At 35.1% G+C, this 22,470-nt stretch overlaps 1 long non-coding RNA gene across 1 annotated transcript in view; it reads left to right on the top strand.

The window, feature by feature from the left end:
• Positions 1–17,368, top strand: part of LOC107053347 — a 30,935-nt gene extending 13,567 nt beyond the window's left edge. Inside the window, exons 2-4 of the long non-coding RNA XR_001466506.4 lie at positions 13,785–13,895; positions 14,964–15,040; positions 15,899–17,368. This is a non-coding gene — a long non-coding RNA (uncharacterized LOC107053347). The remainder of the gene's footprint in view (positions 1–13,784; positions 13,896–14,963; positions 15,041–15,898) is intronic.
• Positions 17,369–22,470: the final 5,102 nt, after the last annotated feature.

Raw genomic sequence — 22,470 nt, 5'->3', positions numbered from 1 at the left:
TCCAGAGTTTGGAGCTAAAGGTTTGGCTATAGCTTACCACAGGCAGGCTTCCTGCAGTGGGCATCATATTGAACAGTTAAGTTGGGTCCTACCCTTCTGAAATCCATGTCCTGATGTTGTTTTATTAGCATCATTTTCCTCTGCTGTTTGACCTCTTGTTAGCAACTTCTAAGATTATTTTTCACATTTAGAATATTAACTACAAAGCAAGCAAACAAAAAAAGATGACTGGAAAGGAGTAAATTAACTGGTCAGTGAAAAAGGCATAGTAGACCATAGGAGCACAGTCTGACACTTGAGATTTTTTAAGCAAAGTAGAAGCAAAAGGTCTGTGATAGAAAAGCATGAGGTTACTTTCTTGTGGAACAGAAGAACTAAATAAATGCCTTGTTTATTTCATTTATTAGAATATGATTCTTTCTCTAATATCCAGATGTCCATCTATAGAGTGTTTATATTCTGTTTGGAAGAGGTTGTGCTGGTGTACTTGTGATATTAGCATTGAACACGTATTAATTTTGTAAAATGTAGATGCTTTGCAAGATGTCTTTGATGTGAATGGCTATTCTGGAGAGATGATCATTTTGACTTCTAGGAAATTGTCTCGCTCCGATTTATAGGAGGGAGAGGAGGTTCTTTGAAATATGTATACCCAGCATGAGATTAAGAAACAATGGTCCAGATGTTGGTCTGACCAGTTTATTACAAATCTTAATAAGGGAGATGGGGACGGGGAGGATGGATGATTTAGGGTGATAGGGTAGGGAAGGTGGGCGATAGAAAAGATAGAAAGAAGCAAGAATTGCGTAAAGCGGGGACAGTCACCACCAGGATCCGGCAGCGGTCCCATTGCATGATGTTCCGACGGTCCGGGGCAAAAGCTCAGGGGAAGAGCAGCAGCAGCGTGGCCAGTCTTAGGCAGCAAAAAGGTGCAGGTACTGAGTAGGTCCAGGAAGAAGTCTGGGAGGAAGCAGCAGGTCTCAGGTAGCAGGCCCTGGAGAGTCCATCAGCATGCAGGCCTTTCGTAGTGAGGGATCTGATGGCAGACACCTACCCTCATAGTTGTTGGTCCTTCTTTTATCCTCCTTCTTTCCTGCCTATGTGACATTCCTGAGCGCTTGGGTAAGAGTCATGTGACCACCCCCCTGAGATGGCTGTCTCCCTTGAGATAAGTCCACACAAAAGACTGTTTCCTGACCCTTTAGCTGCCACTTATCTCTCTTGTTGCCCCTGGCCTTGTCCATATGTTGTCCCTTCAGACAAAGAATTTCCCAATCCTTGGTCAGAACTTGCTTGAACTTGTTCCTCAGCAAGCTTTGAGGCAATGGCATAAAAGAATGATCTCTTACAGAAATCAGAGGTTTGATGAAAAGATTAGGAAAGGTTTCCTGTGTCAGTGAAGTTGAGGGATGGTAATCTGCTTGCTGTGCTGTCTGGAACACATACAAGATGGTTGCATGGATAAGAGTATTTTGGGCTAGATCTTCAGGTGGTTACTTGAATAAATATGTTTATTCCTGTTGAAACTGTTCCCATATTCAAGAGAGGTTTTCTGGGAATTTTTTGTAATCTGAGATGAGACAGGATTCTTGAAATTTATACCATGCTTTTAAGAGTCCTAGATACTAAAACAAATACACTGGGACCTTTCTTACTTCGGGCGTTTGTGTGATGTTTTCTTTTTCCTGTTAGAGAACAAAAGCTGAAATTCCTCCTTCTTTTTATGTTTTGTTTGGTCTTTACTCAATAAAATACAGTCATGTGCAAATATGCAATTTCCAGTCTCACCTAGATTGCGGTACCAAAACTCACATGTGCTGTAAAGCACTTTATTTTGTTCTCTTTAGTCTATACCATCATTAATTCTAGTGTGTAGTAATTCCTAAAATCTGTCTCAAAACGATCTTATCAGAAATGTTTTCAACTGTTATTTGATATCTTGTTAGAAAATTTGGTATACTAGAAGATTAATTTTTCACATCTAAAATTTGTTGCCCTTAGTCAGAGCCTTCTATGTGCCTACTCCTCTGTCAGGAACAATAACTCTATTCCAGCAGAATTCCATATAAATCCTGTTTTGTGTATTTTGTTATTCTGTCTCTCCACTTCCTTATCAAGATAGTCAGGAGGAAGATACTAATTCTAGTCTACTTCAGGCTTCAGTAAAAACCTTCTTTTCTATAGTAGAAAGATCAGAACATTGCCATTTTATGGAAATTTAAACATCTATATTAATACATTGAACCCATAAAGACAGTTTCAATTTAATTATTTTGTTTGTTCTGAACAATGAAGAGGGCTTTACCTTCATTCTGACCTAGTATCAGGAGTGATAAGTTAGTCTATTAATTCATTCCTTCATTTGTAAGGCAAAGTAATAAATACTACTGTAAAATATTGAGAAGAAAAGTCTAAAATACAGGTGGCATGTGCCACCTTGAAAGGTTTTCCACTAATATGTCAAATGTATGCTTCCTAGTATCCTGTTTTTTGGGACCTCAATTTGCATTCATTGTAGCAGTTTGCTTTTGCATCTCCTGTGTTGCAGCTATATTTTTGTCGTTAAATCAAATTCAGTGCCTCTTCCCTGTATGACCCCTTCTAGAGATCTTTTTTCAGCAGCAACAGTCATTCTGCAGTCTGTACTACTTGCGCTGATATTTAGCAAAGAAATGTGAGCAATATCTCCTTTGAATGCATTAGAAGTGCCTTTTTCTGAAGTACGTAATAATTGTTTTAAAAATCTAACTATATTCTCTAACTGAAACTCTCTGATAACTAAATAAGGTAAATTTATTTACCCTTATGTTGTAAACCAATACATTTTATTTGTGTGTGGCTGTGGTTTTTTTGGTGTTTCTTTTTTAGGGGGGCAGGGAGTTATCCTATGCAATTCAAAAATTATTATTCATCATTTTCAACTGTATTCCATTAAATTATATTGTTGTGAGAACAATACCATACTCGTTCAAAACAGTTATGCATATAAACGGCTTTACTTCCTTCAGCAGATTTGGTAGTTTTTAATTAGACATGTAGTTAGGGGCTTTACTAGAATAGGTCACAAATCACTATTGAATTGAATCTTTCTGAAGATTCCCTGTTGCATATCCCTTACCATGGTCACAGTTGCTAAGAACAGATTATAGTGATTATTCAGGATTCTACGCAGAAATGATAATGTGAATAGGAATTCATATCACGTTTCTGACATTTATGAAGTGGTGGGTATCATTAAGAAGTATATCCAGATCACAGATCCCACCATTTACCACACATATATTTCATACCCTGTACAGCATGGGGAACTGACAGTGTCATCCATAGTTCAGCTTTACTGACGTTTCCAGTTGCTTTATTTTAGTTCAGTCCTTAGGCTGATATTTTTAACTTGAGATGAATTGCCTGAAGCTGACATTTTTGGGGAGTTTGAGATGAAACATTTCAGCCATACCTGAGAGCAATTCAGGCATAAAAGTGACTACTTCTTCTTAAAATAAAATAAAGTTCTCCTGATCATTTTATTGGCATCGGCTCCATACTTAGGAACAAAGATTAAAAATAAATGAAAAGCCTCTGAAAACTATCCTGAGCATCCTTTTCCAAAGGTATTTGAGATCTATTCTCATGAATGAGTCTGCACAGCACTGAAAAGGTATATTAATAAAACTCAGAAACTGAACTGAGGACTTTTTTCTGAAATGCAGTCGTGGATCCTCATTTCATTCAGGCATGATAGTTCATTTCTGTTATTTGGTCAGAAATAAATTTATTTTCATACAACTGGCGCCTTGGCATGCTAGCAATGACTATGAACACATGACTTTACTTCCAAAAAGAAAAGATCTGTGAATCACAGAATAATTTTTTTTTTTTTACTTATGGAACATCGTAGAATTCTCTTGGTGAACCAGTAAATGTGAGTTTGCATTTTCTGTCTTTACGTTGTATAAAGTTCTACACTGTATACCTGTTGTTTTTTTTGTTTGTTTGTTTGTTTTGTATGTTTAATGATTTTGCACCATTCTTTCCCATAAATATCAATCTTCTATTAGTCTTCAATTAAGACATACAGTGCCATAGAAAGACTTCTGCAGTTTTAGCGACGTAAGACATTGAGGTCCATCACAGTAAAAAGCACACCTGCTGCTTCACAATTAGAAGAAGTACTGTTCAACTGTTTTTATTTCTTCAAAAAACACATGAGTAACTCTAGGGAATGCAGTAACTGATGAAGATTAGTAGATGATTAAGGAAAAAAAAATGACTGTAAAACAGCAACAACAAAAACCATAAATATTTTGAATAAATATAGAAGAATAAATCATGATATAATTATTGACATAAACAAGACACATTGAGGGTTTTCTTCAGGAATAGAAGACTGTGTTTGGTTTTCTATAAATTTTGTTGAAAAAATATCTTATTTTTACAATGGGAAGAAGACAAAACTGTTCAACATTTGTCCTTTTGTTTCTCCTTGAACTTCTTATCTTAAGGACAAATGAGTTGCAAGAATTGCAATATTCTGATGGCAAAAACAACACACACTGTGTCAGAGAAGGTATTACACACACACAGGAGTGATCTAAAGAGGACAAAAGCCTTTTTCCTTGATCTTGACTTTGAGTAGTCTTTTGTACAATGCTGTGGGTGTTTGTGGAATTTTATTTCATTATTTTATTTATTTTTAAGACTGGAAAGTGAGAATGTTTGCGTGCTGACCTGAACAAATGTGTAGAAAAAGCTTTGTGCTGAGAGATATTATGGATAAGTTCGGTTTGTAAAATGTCAGTGTGGGTGGATGTGAGATGATTGAAAGGAGGTATGTCATGAATTCTTTATAAAGACAAACATACCCCAAACTCCATAACATTTGTGAGAATTGTTCATAGACAGTATGAATAATTGTCTTTGGAATTGGTAGCTGTGGTATGTCCTATTATTGTAGCTCTGCAAAATCAGAGAAATTAATGTTCCTTGATTCTTTTTGAGAGCCTTTTATTTGTTAAGGATTGGCATGCTGCTGAGCTTCAAATCTCTGTTAGGTCCCTGATGTAACAAAAAGGAAATATTACTAAATTTGCATAATGAAATTCCAGTTGAAAGGTTATTTTAACAGAAATAGAGCCCTAATGAAATATCAGGAGGAGTAAAATGAAGGAATCTGTATTTCTAAAACTATTGTCAAGAAAACAAAAAGATTCCATGCAAGGAAAAGGCTTTCCATTAAACAAGTATGACAAAAGCAACCTGGCCTTCCTGGCACATTGAAAGTGCTGCACAGAGTAAATGGCAGAGGTGAGTTACCTTCTACCTTTCTTCTGATAAATACCCTCTGCTCAGCGTAACTTTTTTCATCCTTGGTGTACCTCTTAGAGGGTTAGTGCACAGCCCTAATAGTCAGAAAAGTATGATCATTTTGGGAAACAAATACAGAGAAATACTGACTCTGGAATGGTGACCATTTTAGTAGATGTTCATTTTTGACAGGTAGAATGGGACAGATATTCCTGTAAGTTTTTAGAAGCACAACTGTCTCCTGTTCTTCAGTCATTGTTAGGCTGACAAACAATATGTAGATTGCAATTACATAGACTGCATAGGTCAGTTAGAAGCTACGTTTCAAAAAAAAAAAAAAAAGAAAAGAAAAAAAAAAGGATTTTAACTTTCACAGTGAGATAGCCTTAGGATGGAAAGTTAGACACCTCTGATAATTTCTGAATACAGAATATATCTGAAGCTTTGAAAAGAAATTAGTAGATACTGTATTTCTAACCTGCTGTTTGACAAAGATAGAATTATTCCATCTATGAGTACATCTGTATTGCCGTCAAGCAGACTGCCTCATATCTGCATTGCTTGGGGGTATCTTCCTCAAACTGGAAGTCAGGAAGAGTGAATGCTTGAATTTACTCCCTGGTTCTCCTTTATATAGCAGGGTAGATGCAGCCTGCAGAAAAACGGGTACCACGGATTGTGCGTGGAGCAAGTGGTCCAGTAAAATGTATTTCCATTTATCTGAGTTGACTTCCTGGGAAATAAGCTATTGGATCTGTAAGGTTATGGGCAAGACAGATTTTTTTTTTTTGTTTTCTCTTTTTTAAGGCCACAAAATATTCTGAAAAGTCTAGCAGTTACAATTCTGAAAAATGGAGATAAATTGAATATATATTTTTTTAATTTCTGTTTTTTAAATTTTTTTAAATTTCAAGAAAAACTGACTTTTGCATGAGTAAAATAATTTCTGGGCTGAGTTTTAAGTAAGTGGTAACTGGGAGCAGTATCTGTGCTACTGAATTAATTTTCAGTTATCATGAAGTACTGCATATTTTTGTCAGCTTGGCATCTCTATGGAAATATGACTTTCAGAAGGAACCAAAAATACTTGCTCTTTTAGTGAGTAACAATTTGAAACATAACTATATATAGAACAAACAGTTTTTAAAAAAAAATCCTCGTATACATCACTTAGGAGATAGTATATACCAAGAAGATCAGAGTTAATTTTCAGTTCACTAGCTTTGGGATCAGTTAAGGACCTGAGTTAAATCATAGAATCATAGAATCATAGAATAGCCTGGGTTGAAAAGGACCACAATGATCATTGAGTTTCAACCCCCCTGCCAAGGGCAGGGTCACCAATCACTAGACCAGGCTGCCCAGAGCCACACCCAGCCTGGCCTTGAATGCCTCCAGGGATGGGGCATTCACAACCTCCCTGGGCAACCTGTTCTAGTGCATCACCACCCTCTGTGTAAAAAACTTCTTCCTAATATCTAAACTAAACCTCCCTCTGTCTTAGTTTAAAACCATTACCCCTTGTCTTACCACTATTCACCTTTGTAAAAAGCCATTCCCCCTCCTGTTGATATGCTCCCTTCAAGTATAGAATATCATAGTGGATCTCACAGTGAGATCTCCCAGAGCCCTCTCTTTTCCAAGCTAAACAAGCCCAGTTCCCTCAACCTTTCCTCATAGGAGAGGTGCTCCAGCCCTCTGATCATCTTAGTGGCCCTCCTCTGGACCTGCTCTAAAAGCTCCACGTTATTCCTCTACAGGGGGCCCTAGGCCTGGACGCAATACTGCAGATGGGGCCTCACAAGAGCTGAGTAGAGGGGGGCAATCACCTCTCTCTCCCTGCTGGCCACCACTTTTTTGATGCAGCCCAGAACACAGTTGGCCTTCCAGGCTGCAAGCACACACTGCTGGCTCATGTCCAACTTCTCGTCCACCAAGACCCCCAAGTCCTTTTCTACAGGGCTGCTCTCAAGGAGATCTTCCCCCAGTTTGTATAAATACCTGGGATTGCCCTGATCCAGCTGCACCACCCTGCACTTGGCCTTATTGAACCTCCTTAGGTTTTCATGGGCCCACTTCTCCAGCCTGTCCAGGTCCCTCTGGATGACTTCCCTTCCTTCCAATGTATTGACCGCACCACTCAGCTTGGTGTCATCTGCAAACTTGCTGAGGGTGCACTCGATGCCATCGTCTATGTCACTGATGAAGATGTTGAAGAGCACTGGTCTCAAGACTGACCCCTGAGGGACACTGCTTGTAACCAGAATCCACCCTGACACAGAATCATTAATCACAACCCTTTGGCTGCATCCAGCCAGCTAGTTACTAATCCATCGAACAGTCCATCCTACAAATCAACACCTTTCCAATTTAGAGAGAAGGATGTAGCGAGGGACCATGTCAAAGGCTTTGCAGAAGTCCAGGTAGATGACATCCAATGCCCTTCCCCTGTCCACTGAAGCTGTCTATCACAGAGGGCCATTAGATTGGTCAGACAAGATCTGCTCTTGGTGAAGCCATGCTGGCTATCTCAAATCACCTCTTTGTCTCATATGTGCCTTGACATAGCTTCTAGGAGGATTTGCTCTATGATCTTCCCAGGTACAGAGGTGAGGCTCACTGGCCTGTAGTTCCCTGGGTATACTGTTCTCTCTTTCTTAAAAATAGGAGTAATGTTTCCCTTTTTCCAATCACCGGGGACTTCACCAGACAGCCATGATTTTTCAAATATTATGGAGAGTGGCTTGGCAACCACATCAGCCATCTTTTTCAGAACCCTAGGATGGATATCATCTGGCCCCATGGTCTTAGACACATTCATTTGCATGAACGTGGGCTTGTTCAACTGTTATGGTGGGACAAAAACCATTCCCCACACCCTCACCTAGAGGTTCAGGGTCCTGGCAAACATGGGAAGCCTGCCCACCCATAAAGATTGAGGCAAAGCACTCACTGAGTACTTCAGCTTTTTCTACGTCTGAGGAAGCCAGCTCCCCATTACCTTTCATCAGAGCGGGAACACTCTCCTTGGCCTGTCTCCTCCTGCCTATGTACCCGTAGAACCCCTTCTTGTTATCTTTCACATCCCTTGACAAGTTCAGCTCCATCTGTGCCTTGGCTTTCCTAATCCTATCTCTACATACATGGACAACAGCCCTGTATCCCTCCCAGGCTGCAAAACCCTGCTTCCACTTCATGTACATTTCCTTCTTTTCCCTCAGCTTAAAAGCTGCAGGTCCTTGCACATCCATGTTTTTAACGGTTATCAATATGTTTGTGGTTTTCTTTTTTCTTGGTTGTTGGTTTTTTTTCATTGTTTCTTTTGTTTGTTTGTTTTCAAAGATAAAGTATGCCGATGTAAGTTACAACACATTAAGGCAGTATGCTGAAGCATGATAGAGATCCTCATGAGATAATTCAGGAGTGATGAGGATGGATAAATGGTTTTCTTGCATGGGCCTCTGGGTTCAGCTTTTTAGCGTTTTTTTGTTTAAACCTTCATGTTTCTATAGAAACTTTACATATGAAACTTTAAATAGAGGCTCTGCATGTACCCAGAAAGTAGGAATTTTCTGGTGTCTTTGGTTACAAGGTCCTTCTTTGACCCTAAGTCAAGTCTGATAATACTGAAAAGATCATAGTTACTCTGGAAAGAAAAAATGCCGTAGGGATAACATATAGATGTAGTATTCATGTGTCTTTGATCTTAGTTTATCTCATTCTCTATGCAAATAAACTGTCTAAAGCATATACTGCTCCCAAAACTTTGTTTGCTGCATCTACTAGCATGAGAACATTATCTTCTTTCGTATTTCTTCAGGGAAAAAAAAGATCTAGCTCTTGTAGTTCTGAATGTTCATGAATTTAATCTATAAAATTCATGATAATTGGTAGAATTATGATCAGACACCATAAGGCAAATTCTACCATTATCTGTCAAGATAATACTCCAGCGAAGATATTTGCTTGTGCCAGCTATAGGCAATTTATCTCTTCAAAGTAATTCTGCATCTGTTCTAAAATGTATTTTATACTTCAGTTTGGATGGATACTGCACAACCAACCCTCGCCCAATTCAAATAATATCTTTCTTTAAAATAAAAGTAAAAATACCAAGCCATGGCTCTTTGATCCCAGTTAGTTTTTCCCTAAGTCTTCCTATCCAAGTTAGTACAGTCAGCTCCAGCTTAGATAATACTTTAGTTCAAACATTGCACAATTCTTTTTATTTGTGCATTTTCCTCTTGGGATGTTTCTTGCTTGGATTATCCATTGTTCAACAGCTGAAAATGTGTTTGTTGGTTGTTTTTTCATTTTTTTTCATTTTTTCTTGATATGCTGACTTAAATTAACTTTTTTTTTAATTAGAAGTATTATTGTTTTTCTGAACAAGTACTTTGAAGTTTCATTTAAAAAAATAAATGAATGAACCATTTATATTTTGATTACTACTTCACTTTTTTACTGTTTTCAAAAGGAAAAAAACAACGACAACAACAACAAAAATCATCCAAACTTCTATTGAGAAACAGTCAAGACAGCCACAGATTCAATCAAAAGTGACTAGCTATGGTTTACTGAGACACTGTAATAAGTTTTGGCTACAGATCTACTGTGTCATCTTGATTTTTTTTTACGTATTAGCTTTTTAGCAGGCAGTAAGCTGTTTTTTTTTTCCTGTTATTTGCTACAGAACAGTGAAATTATGTTTTTTTCTTTTTTTGTTTTTTTTTTGTTTTGTTTTTTTGTTTTTTTCTTTTCCTGGGTGTAAATCCCATGTCTATTTGACTGATGTGTAAAATTCACAATTAAGTTCAGTAGACAGGGATATTAATGGAATATTATTCTATTAGATGTCTTGTAAAGTAGTCCTAAGTTCCTCATTCACTTTGGTTTTGCTCTTTAAAGAGTGACTGTTGTACTTGGAGTTGGAAATCTCATATAGTGCTATAAGGTAAGACTAATACAAGTTGTAGTGTTGGTGAAATTGGCCAGAACCAGCTATCTTGCTAAATAAGGACATCAGTTATTTCCTATGAATGCACAAGTGGTAGAATAGCTAAATCATACATTAGTCACATGAAGAAGTTGTATATATGAAGTTGAGTTCAGTAAAAGAGGGTAAAAATGATTAAAATATGCTTAGGGATAAAGATTCAAATCTAAAACATCAGGTGTTGAGCAACTGAAATTTTTAAATATTACTGATGATACAGTTAAGGAGCTTACTAATGAAACCATTCCACCATCCACAGATCTTTAATTTGATAAATAATAACTGTTATTTAGACCAGACCTGATCAATTAAACCACAATGTAATGGAGACTATTTTCTTTAATACACATGGTAATGTCTCTCTAATACGTGTAGTATTAAAGGACAAGAAAGGAATAAAAATTTTTATTTTGTGAGTGGGTTTTTAATTTTTGGTGTTGTTTTCTTCCTTTAGGAAAAATCTGATTGTTAAAATATTTAATAGCTGTATATTGAAGCAACTAATAGACCACTTCCAAAATACCAGGATTTTCAAATCGTAATTGCTTGGTCAGTCTTATGCAGGACTTTGCATATGCTTCTCAGCTCAAAGATTTATGAAAGTACAGATCTTTGAAACCTTGGCTGTTTAGCTCATTATCACTGAAAGACAAGATTGTATCTTCTTAAAAATACAGACAAATGTAGGTGAAAGGACAGCAACAATATCAAAGAAAGGTGAGAGTTAGCTTGGATGAAGGTTCAACAGCATGTTGTGAGATAGGATAGAGGGGTATATAGCAGTCTATTGAATTATACTAGTTAGTGGTGTTTGGCCTTAAATTCAAAATGATTTTCAGCTCTATAAGTTAGATGATTCTATAGCTATATGAATGTAATTGTTTAGATATATTTGAGCAATATGTTTTCCCTTAATATTTCATGTGACAAACTTTTTATTCATTCTTGAATAAGATTCTTGTATTCTTTGTGTAAACTGGGTACTGATCCCATAAAAGACTGTGCGTGGTGAGACAACCTGAAATGTAACTATCCCAGATCTATGCATGAACTCTCTCGTGCATGTGATTTTATTTTATTTTTTCTTGAAACTCGAGTACGTAGACTGTGGAAGTATGGCCCATGTTTTTAAAAAGATTATCATCTTTCACAAGAAAGCTCTGGGTAAACATTTCTGGTATTGTCTTAGTTTAATGGTATAATATGCACTTCCCAGAAAAGTAAGTTTCCTTTAGCTAAGTCCTACCTGGCATGTTTTAGATGCGTCCATTGAAGTAAATTTGACTTTCAGGAAAAAAAAATCTGGTCTGTGATGATTACTCTCTATTTGAGCTCATTAGTACTATCTTGTATGTTGTTTTTTTTTTGTTGTTCTTATCTTTACACATTCTTATTTAACACTAGCAGAATGCTGCCTATGTAAATATTCAGAATTTGGTCAAAAGTAACACATACTGAAAATCCCCAGTAAATTATTTTTTTCTATTTGACCTTCAGGATACATTTTTGCAGTGCCTGGAAAATGTGGCAAGCATTGGAAAATCATTTGCTGCCTGTAAAAAAATTCCGTCTGTCTATGAGTGAGAAGCTTGCCTAGATTCTGCAAATTGTTCATTCACAGTGCCTTATCTGTAAATGCTATGTTTCCAGTGAACTATAATTAAGTTATGAAGCAGTTCATTGCAGAATCAGAGTACTTTATATGAGATTCAGACAATTACAAGCTATCTATACATGTCACACAAAATATAGCCTGTCATAAAGAGTTCTGCAAATGAAAAATCTTAGAACTTGAAGGAAAAGTTTCATTACTGTTCTCTCCACATAAAGTCACATTCCAGGAGGTTTCCTGCGTCTTTTATGACACATATCAACTTTCTGCATTCAATAGAGACATTAGATATGCTATGACTTGAATCATTGTAAGTTCTTACTAAAAATAGTGTAGATGGTTCATCTAAGGATGAGACAAATTAAAGCTTTTAGCTAAGCTGGCTTTGCAGTTCGAGTGTTTTTTTCATTTTACTGTAGTGTTTCTATCAAGATTGTGGATTTGGGGTCTTTTTCTTTTCTTTTCTTTTCTTTTCTTTTCTTTTCTTTTCTTTTCTTTTCTCTTCTTTTCTTTTCTTTTCTTTTCTTTTCTTTTCTTTTCTTTTCTTTTCTTTTCTTTTCTTTTCTTTTCTTTTCTTTTCTTTTCTTTTCTTTTCTTTTCTTTTCTTTTCTTTTCTTTTTTTCCTTTCTTTTCCTTTCCTTTCTTTTCCTTTCTTTTCCTTTCCTTTCTTTTCTTTTCCTTTCTTTTCTTTTCCTTTCTTTTCTTTTCTTTTCCTTTCTTTTCCTTTCTTTTCTTTTCCTTTCTTTTCTTTTCTTTTCTTTTCTTTTCTTTTCTTTTCTTTTCTTTTCTTTTCTTTTCTTTTCTTTTCTTTTCTTTTCTTTTCTTTTCTTTTCTTTTCTTTTCTTTTCTTTTTTACACAATTACTTTTATTTGATATCTACTGACTTGGTATTTATTGAGGTGATTCAGAGTTATGCTTTATTTACTGCTAATTGTCTTTGGTATGTAAAACTGAGCAATTCATGGAAAGAATAATCCTGTCACTGTGACCTTAATGGTTCTGTCTACTAGGGTAAGGAGGACTTGCAGTCAGCAGATATTTTGTATTAACTATATTTGAACTAACTGACTTTAACAATAAGATTTTGGTTCTTTCAAAGCATTGGTTAAATTTTAATAAGCTTCTATATTAGCAGTACTTTGAGGTAATTATTTTTAAAAATAAGTGTAGAGCAGGACCAAGCATTGAAGCTGTACCATATATTCATCTTTAGAGTGACTTATAATTCCAAACCATACCCAAAAGCTAAAAACCCAAGTAAAATACCTACTGCGAATTAGGTTATTTTGTAAACATGCGGGTGTAGCGCTTGTACGTCCAGTGGCAAATTCCATGATGGAAATCATATAAAAGCACTGCAGTTCAATGAAAAATATCACAAAAATAAAAGCATAATTACTTCAATGAATGAGATCTCAGGCAAACTGTGCATTGTTTAAAACTTGCATAACCAGCTAGATTATAATGAGCCGTACTTTTAATAAGATTAATGAGTCTACAGTTTAGCACTGTTCATGACTCAGAATAGTCTTCCCCTATGGCACAAGTTCCTAACAACCCTTCATGTATCATTCATTAAACACAGACTTGTAATAGTATGTACAGCATAAGGACGTACAGGACCAGCGATTTTAGAAACTCTGACCATAGACAACTACAGAAATCCCACTCTTTTATATCCAGCTCTTCTAAAAAAAAAAAAAAAAAAAAAAAACAAAACGGATCAGTTCTGTATATTCACTCATTTTATGAAAGTTGCTAATATCAAGAATTTTGGAGGGATTTCTGTGAAACAGTCTTGTCACACAAATCACACTCTTTTGAAACATGACAATTTTGGAAAGATTAATATATGACTTTTTTCTCCACTTCAGTTAATGTTGACAGAAATGAGAAAACCCAAGACAACCTACATGAATGAAACCTGAACTGAAATAAATATTAACAGTGATATCATCAATAGGAATCAAGCTTCTCCAGGAAGGGTACGTAACTGTATTTGCGGAAAGAAGTAAATTATTTGTGTTGCATTCAGATTTATTTAATTCTTTTTGTGCCATCATCTGATCTCTCCTGCTTCTGATAGGAGTTTAATTACTAACACAATCGTATTGACTCCTAGAAGGATACAGTTTTACAAAGAGGGCTTTCTACTTAATTGAGAACAATGTTTGAAAGGTAGTTATTCCAAGTGAAATGTACAACCTTTTCTTTGAAAATGGCACTCAAGCATGGTGCTCAGAACAGAAAAAGTTGAGTTCAATTAATTAGTAACTAACGAGTTATACCATGCTATGAATAGCAAGTTAACATGAAGTATTATCAGTGAGTGAAATAGAATAGCTTTCTACTTCCCAGTGCTTCAAAAATTCCCAATTCTAATTCTACAACACTTTGTAATCATCTTTTTTTTTTCCTGATGTATTTCCTTTTATTTCTGATCACTGCCAGAGTTTCAAATATGTAACAACTTAGGAGGAAGAATAATTAAGAAATATCCCTAGCTACTAATATTTGAGCTCCATCAATATCAGCTTTGGAAGAGTTGATTTTTTTTTAAGTTTTATTCAAACATTTTTTTTCCCCACAAAACAATCCAGGAATTGCTACTCCAAATCTAATACTAAGAAAAACAAACAAACAAACAAACAAACTTTAAGGAAACATAAGTTAATTTTTTGTTATTTTTATAAATTAGCACAATTATAGTAGTATGGGTTCCTAGAATAAGATAAGGAGCTAAGCAACCATTTTAAAGCTGAGAAGAGGTCTACGTTGTTATCCGAGTGCTCAAAATCAGACCATTTCATGTTAGCATTACTCCAATAAACAGGCTTGTGACTGAATTTAAATAACTAATGATTAATATGACATATTTTTCAGCATCAAAAATTTCTCATAAAGTTTGTCTGGGCCTATAGTTAAATCATTCTGGAAGACATGATCAATTTCATGTGTTTCATTTGTTTCATTTGTCAGCCTAATTCTGTTTCTTTTCTAAGTTATCAAGAATACATACAGCAATGTTTTTGAAAATATCGCTTTCCTTTCAGATACTCCAACAAACTAGATTTCATATCACTTCTGACACTTGATGTACTGCCTCCAAAAGGCAGTATTCATGGAAATAGTAAGTGACAGTTACTACTTTGAAACATTATTCTTAAAAGTACTGATTGACTCATGTTCATTTGAAACAGTTTTCAGCTCTAGGGAAAATTACGGAATGTACTGTATTGTTGTAAAGAAATCTCCTAACAATGTTAATGTACAAGCAAAGACAACCGTGTTTCTTATAGATTACAGAAATATATACTTTTGTGTAGGGGAAGATTAAACATTGTGCATGTGACTTTTATGCAGATCTGCAACATGTCACGGTCTTCAGAAGTATTCAATTATGAAAATCTATTTCAATTATATTTTTTTATATAAAAATCAAAGCAAAATTTATAAGAATATAAAAGAATAGTAAAATAAATAATAAAATACACACTTCTTTTCAACACCTTCTGTAAGTATGAAATATTATGCTATGATTTAAATATTTAAGTATTTAAATATTTAAATGGTATTAAAATTATATATTTTTTTTACTTAGTAAAAACTTAAATAGAATATTTGAGCATACTAAATACCATTTAATTTTGAAAGAAATATTCTTAAATTGGGAATACCACATTCTTGCGGGTAATATAATCTCCAGAATGCAGTTCTATTTGTTATTTTGTGTTGCTTGACTTTTTGCTCTGGCAAAGTACTTTTATTTTATGTATGTTCTGTGCATTAGACAGGAGGTGAGAGTCTAGATCCTTAATTGCATTTCCAGCTTCTCTATCATATAGTGTTTTCTTCATTTCAGCAGAATTTGTCTGTTTGAGGTTACATTTGTCATTCTTAAACCAAATTAGGTGTATTCACAAGCTAGAGAAGATTAGACTTTGTATTCTGTGTGCACGTTATTATTATTTTTTTTTTCTCTTCCTAGCAAGCTATCTTTCTTACCATGGGAATGTTCCCTAAGTATCTGCATCAATATCTGTAAACTTTTGAGACCTGGAGAAATAAATACAGCAGTGTTGTATTCTGACTTCTGCTTCAGTGAAGATCTAACTGAATTTCTTGAGGAGATGATTTTTATGGACTACCAAAGGAGGCAGGCATCCTGAAATTACCTTAAGTCTTACAGAACAATTGGGTGATGCAAGTACATTTAAGCAGTATGTACTGTTGTATGTATTGATGTAATTCCAGGGCAGTCAATTGAATAATTTATCCTAGGGAAAAGTAAGACAGCAATTTTTTCCACCTCCTCATCCTGGATACTCCTGTCATAGTCACTAAACTGAGACTTGTGGTTACAGTGACAGAGGGGGAAAAAGTGCTGTACTTTCAAGGATCAAATTTCTGTTGATGTCACTGAAACAAGGACAGTTTCATTCACTGGAAGACTATAAGATTTTTCCTCTATGTTATAGGTAAATATGAGGTGCTCCAAAAGTAATGCCTCCTATTTTGTTATGTTGTCCTGTGACATCAAAATGGGTGTTGGTGGCATGGCAGTAGGGGTTGAACCTTCCCACCAATATTTCATTATTTTTTGTTGTCGTGAGACAGATGGCAGCTGAAAATTTGCTCTATCAAATAGTGTTATTGTGCTTTTTTTGTGTGTGTATAGTTACCATGGTAATAAATAGAAAGCATTACTTTTGGAGCATCCTACGTAGATTCTTCTGTTTTGGTTCTGGATATCCTTATTTTTTGCTAGCATGATATCTGCTCTGTGTTAGAATCAAAGAACCACAGAATCACCACAGTTGGAAAAGACCTCCAAGAACATTCAGTCCAACCATCCACCTACCAACCATAGCTGCCCACTAAACCATGTCCCTTAGTACAGCATCTAAACATGCGATGGTAGTCCCATATAGAAGGGACTACCTCTCTTTTATCTCATAGGCACTATGTCAACATAACCTTCAGGAAAATAACAATAACTTTCTTATCCCAAATTCTAATTACAAAATGTAATGACTGTAGGTGGATAACGATGGCTAAACAGGGACCAATATACAACACCGAGGAAACAGTATTTTGAAATGAGAAATTAGTCTTCTGCTATGAGGAAAATAAATCAGTCATTCTATATTCAATATGGGAACTTCTGAGAACTTGATCTTTGCTTTTCTATAGCAAAGAAGAAAAATGCACTGAAATTTCAGTCTGCTTTTATTTTCTATGTTTTTGAGCAAAAAAAAAAAAAAAAATTGGAACGTGAACCACTGAGTCTCATACCACTGTCTTGGTATGTTGTGGTTATGGCATGTGGGTTATTTTTTTCTGAAAATGATATAAAATACTTGATGTTCCTCTGTATTTTATTCTGAATAATCTTTTCTGAATGGAACTTTGTCCTAATACAAGTGCCACTAAAATAAAGGTTAACCTCACTGACTGTATCTAACTTCAGTGGAAAAGTTTTTATAAATTGCCTTATTGTTTCACAGGCCTTGGAGAGTGCTGTTGTGGATGGCAATGAGTGTGACTCATCTGGCTATAGAGCTGGAAATGGAAATGTAATATTAAAGAAAATAAATAACAAGACTGAAAAGAGAATTAAATGAGGAAATGAGGCATGAATGCGTGAGACAGAGGTTAGTCTACTGCATGTAAGTAGATATCACCTAATTATTTGGGAAGCAGAACTTAGTAAGGGAACTGCAGGTTCATGAGTGAACTAGAGCACTCTAGGATATGCCTAGCAATTTCACTTATTGCAGCAGGTAGATCTGCCATTCCGTAGTGTATAAGGGAATAGCTTGAAAATCCCTCTTTGAAAGAAATGCATTATGAGTATTGATTGATTAATTTGTATTGTAAGTGTTACGATGGATTTTTTGCATTGCCTATAAGCAGCTTATCACATTCCGATTTCCAAAATCATTCTTTTAAAGAAGAAAAATACCTTAAATTTACTTTAATATACAAGAGCTAGGTCTTGAAACTTAACATAAGCTTTGTTGCATGAAAATCTGAACTTAGAGCTAGCAATACAACTGGGGCAGCATCTCTCGGTTCTCAGTAGAATCCAGGCAGCCCTTCTTACCCAGAAAGAGTATCACTGTCCTCACTCTAACCCTAAATTTATGCATTACCTTTGAGTAGCCCAGTTCTTCACTATTCATCATGTACAACTGTTTGAGAACTCTTACACTTTTACAAAGAGAAAAGTAACTCTTCTTGATCTGTAAAGGCAGCTGAGACTGAATTTGGTGCACAAAGTTACTTTTCTACGTAATTTGACAACCGAGTGTACCCTTACTGCTATGGAAACGCTTTACCTTTCCTATGTCAGTTACCCAAATGTCACTACAGCACCAGGTCATAAAACAAACCCCTCTCCAAAATTTTATGCAAAAATTCATTAGAAAGAATGAATATCTTAAACTATAGCTCCAATAAATGTATTGAACTATATCTATAATAACTAAATAATGTGGATAATTGTACATGCTGTTAATGTGTAATGATGTGCTAATACTCATAAAAGCATTGTTGCTGTGAAGTCTCTAAGAAGTTACAGAAGTAAGGCTTACAAAATAAAAGCAATCAAGAAGAAATTCAAAATAAAAACTATCTTTCAAAATTCTGGGCTTGTGTATCCATGTAAGCTACAAACATAAGACAAAACTACTCAATAATTTTCATGTGAAACCTTGTTAACAATTTGTATCAATAAATACAGGTTAATTGAGGTGTGCTCATTAACATTTTACTGTATTTGTAAAACTATTTGAGACTTTTGCAGTTTGTTTTTTGGAACTGTGATATAGACATTATCATACAAGCCTGTTAGAAAAACAGAATAAAAATTGCATGACCAGCTTCTTAAATGTAGATATTAACGTATTAATATTCATATTATATATTACTTATATAATATATTCTTATATACATGTATAAATAATTTATTTAATATATTTAGATTATAATTCTTTTGTCAAAATAGATCATATAGAGAGACCTTTTTATTCTCCGGGTTTTATTTTGGATTTGTAAAGAAACACGAAGGGTATAACTGAGGGTTATGAGATTTCTTATTTTTTACATCGCAGATGTATAGTGTTTAGGACAGTGTTCATGGCAAGGCAGAGGTCTGGAGGCTATTACATAGACAAATAACAGGAGGTTGCAAGCCTCTAAGTTCAGGCCCAGCTGAGTCAGGCCCCACAGATCTGAACATACAAGTGAGGTCAAATAATAATGCTACTTATTCAGAAACTTGCCAAAGCCATTCTTGATAATGATAACATGGCAGAGGAAGCAGGGGCTAGCACAGGTAGAATATACTCTAAACTCATCTGTTTAGCTTCATACTTGTGGAAGTCACAGCACAGGTCCCTGTAACTAGAAGAGGGCTGTGTCTTTTTCTTAAGTCTGAATAGACTTCTTTCCCAATTTTTTATTATTATTTTTTTTAATAGGATGATTTTTTTTAATAGGATTTGTGACACTTTCAAGGCATTTTCCAAGGCCCGTAAAACAAGCTACTGAAATATTACTAATTTTCTGTTCTTGACAGCTAAAAAGACTAAGGATCTAAGAGTGTTTGTTATTTGTCGTATACAAGCCAGTTCATTTCCCATACATGTAAAATACAAATACAGTTCCTTTTTAAAGGAAATGAACCATTTGAAAACTTAAGAACAAAATAAATCATATTCCCCAATGTCTCATTGAGTGCTGGGAGCCTGAATCTAGATTTAGAAAAGGCAAATGAAAATATATCCTGTATTAAAGTGTCAAGAGTAGTTTAGAAAATTTTGGTTGGAAAACAAAGTGCCATTTATAGTATATGTTTGGATATTCCCTGAAAAAAAAAAGGCACTAAGACTTCAGGGGTTGGACAGAGCAAGACAATGATGGCTGCCCTCCCAGATATGCCTAGCGTTCAAAGTAGCGTCCCTCTACACAGGAGCCCTTACTGCCACAGCGGTAGAGGAAAATTCAGTTTTTACACTCTCTGCTACAGTGCAGGATGAGTTGTGGCAGTTCTACATACCTTTGTTATATCCCAAATCAGATGTTTTTGTAAGATGGGATAGCCAGGTCCAAGAATGACTCAAATACAGCACTCACACTGCTGAGGATTCATATGTAATCTGCCATCTTTATCCTTTTACCTCTGGCATAAACATCTTCCACCATCTTGAACTTCCAGATGGGAATCTATTGTATAGTGGGAAGGAAGAATGGGAGAAAGAATGCAGTGAGTATTATAAAAGCCTGTTTATTAGATGCTGTAACTCTATAACTCTATAACTCTATAACTTTATTTATTTATTTTTAAAAACTCCTTTTGAGGCACTGGCATCAAACTACAGTGTCCATACGTAATCTATTGTATATCTTCAGCAAGAGACTGAAGTCATATATGCAGATTTAAGAGTTCTGATTTGGCCAGTCATAAAAGTGTCAAAAAACAACCAAAATATGAAGTAATCGCTATAAATGAGCAGATTACGCATACAAAAAAAGACATAGGCATGGATCTGGTATGTCTAAATACTTGGAAAAATGAAAAACTGATAACTACTTAATTAAAACTGCAATACTCCCAGTTTTGAAAGGCAGTATGAAAGTTCACTAAGATACTTCTTACAAACTCCTTTGATCATGAAGCACCATTCCTTGTTAAACCGCCATAATACACAGCAAGCAAGACTGGAGACAGAAGTTTCTGCATTTTCATGTCCATTACCGGCTGTTTTTCATGCCACCCTTTACTCCCTAAGCCACAAAACAGAAAACAAAGGCCTTCTGACCATCTGATGTTTGATTTCTCTTCTCAGAAAATAAACCGTGATCCAACAGCACTATAGGTTACAGGTAGTTTTTTTGTGTGTTTGTTTGTTTTGTTGTGTTTTTTTAATTCACTCTTAAAATATCAGCTGTGGTTAATTAATCAAACTTGAATGCACTGTCTTTATCATTAAAAAAAAAAAAAAGAAGGTATATATTCTTAAGGATTTTTCCTGAAATACTTTAATTTATAGAAGTATAGCAGTCTAACAGAATCTAAGTGCTAAATAGGTCTCGGCTGCTGTTGGTAACTGTGCTCATATTTGAAATCTTTTCTCCCTCAGCAAATATTCACCAAATAAAGTGAACAGCCTTTCTTGTGTTTACTTCCTTGCTAAGACAGATGCTGCCTTATTATCGGTAAACAATCTTCTGATATAAAATACTAAGTGCAAAGCAGAATGGATCTGAATATTGATATTTGAAAGCTGCAGTTGGTCTGTTCCAACAAAAGATGGCACTGCTGTTTCCTTCAGAACTGTAAGGTCTATTCCTTGAAATTAAAGACTTTTAAAACAGTTCCCTCATGTTTGTCACAGAATACGCTCATTGAGATTGGTATTTGTTATTACTTAGCTACCAAGTTGGCCTTAGACCTTTAAAAAGCATATATATATCCACAAGAAGTCCCAGCTGGAAAAAACTAAGTGCCAATAATTCACAAAATACTCTTGCAATTTTATCTGCATTAACAACCTCTTGGAGTCCAATTTAATCTTGATCATTATTTTATGGAAACGGTTTTGTAACAAATAAGAAATAAAATGAAAATATTTTTGAAGGTTCTCTCAGACCTGCCTTCTTTATGATATATTTATAAACAATATTAATTCAAATGCCCTTTGATCCAGGCACACCACTCCTTGACATTTTATGCCGATATTACACCTGTACTCCAAATAAGATTTTACACAACTCTGAACTTGTCCCATTGCCTTATATCAAACAAGTTAGTTTTGTACTTCAGAGCTACGCAAAAATTAGGTACAAGTACTAATCCCACAAATACTATAGATTAAAAGTTAAGATGACAACAAGGAATGAATCAAATGTACTTAGTGTGAAATACACTGCATATCCCCAATTACAAAATAAATTTGCAGTAGATGTGTGTTCCAAATTAAAGCATCTACCTGTTACCATGACTAAAACCTAAAAAGAGAATAAAAGCCAAACCCCAGACAGTAATAATCATAGTAATAATATGTAAAACACAAGTAGTCAATTTAGATAAAACTAAATTAAAAAAAAAAAAAATCAATCTATTCAGCCTCTTGTAGGAATACACAAAAATGATTCCTTATTTGTCATCACCTTATTCCAATATGATCTGAAGTATGTATTTTAGCCTAAATGACATCATGAAAAACTGAAATGTCCCAAGTTATCCAGTATGCTTTATGTTAAGTGGAACCAAAAAAATTCAGATGTGTTTGGATAAAAGTTACAATAAATTCTGATACTTAGGGAGCTTTTTTCCTGACATTTTTTTGGTGATATTTCTGTATGTCGGAAGCTACATTTCAGATATGCTTTCAGCTTTCATTCTGGGTTTGTTTTTCTAAAAATACAGTCATGTTATGCTGTAAGAGAACCTTTCTTGTTCATTTTCCATCCTTTCCATACTTTTCTCCAAAACAAGGGTCAAAAAAATAAAACCTGCCAGGCAAATTATCTTGTATTCTTGAAGCATCTGAA

Source organism: Gallus gallus, chromosome 5, assembly GCF_016699485.2.
Source record: "Gallus gallus isolate bGalGal1 chromosome 5, bGalGal1.mat.broiler.GRCg7b, whole genome shotgun sequence".
Classification (NCBI taxonomy): domain Eukaryota; kingdom Metazoa; phylum Chordata; class Aves; order Galliformes; family Phasianidae; genus Gallus; species Gallus gallus.
The sequence above is the reverse complement of the archived record's forward strand: the minus strand, read 5'-3'. Positions and strand labels throughout refer to the sequence as shown.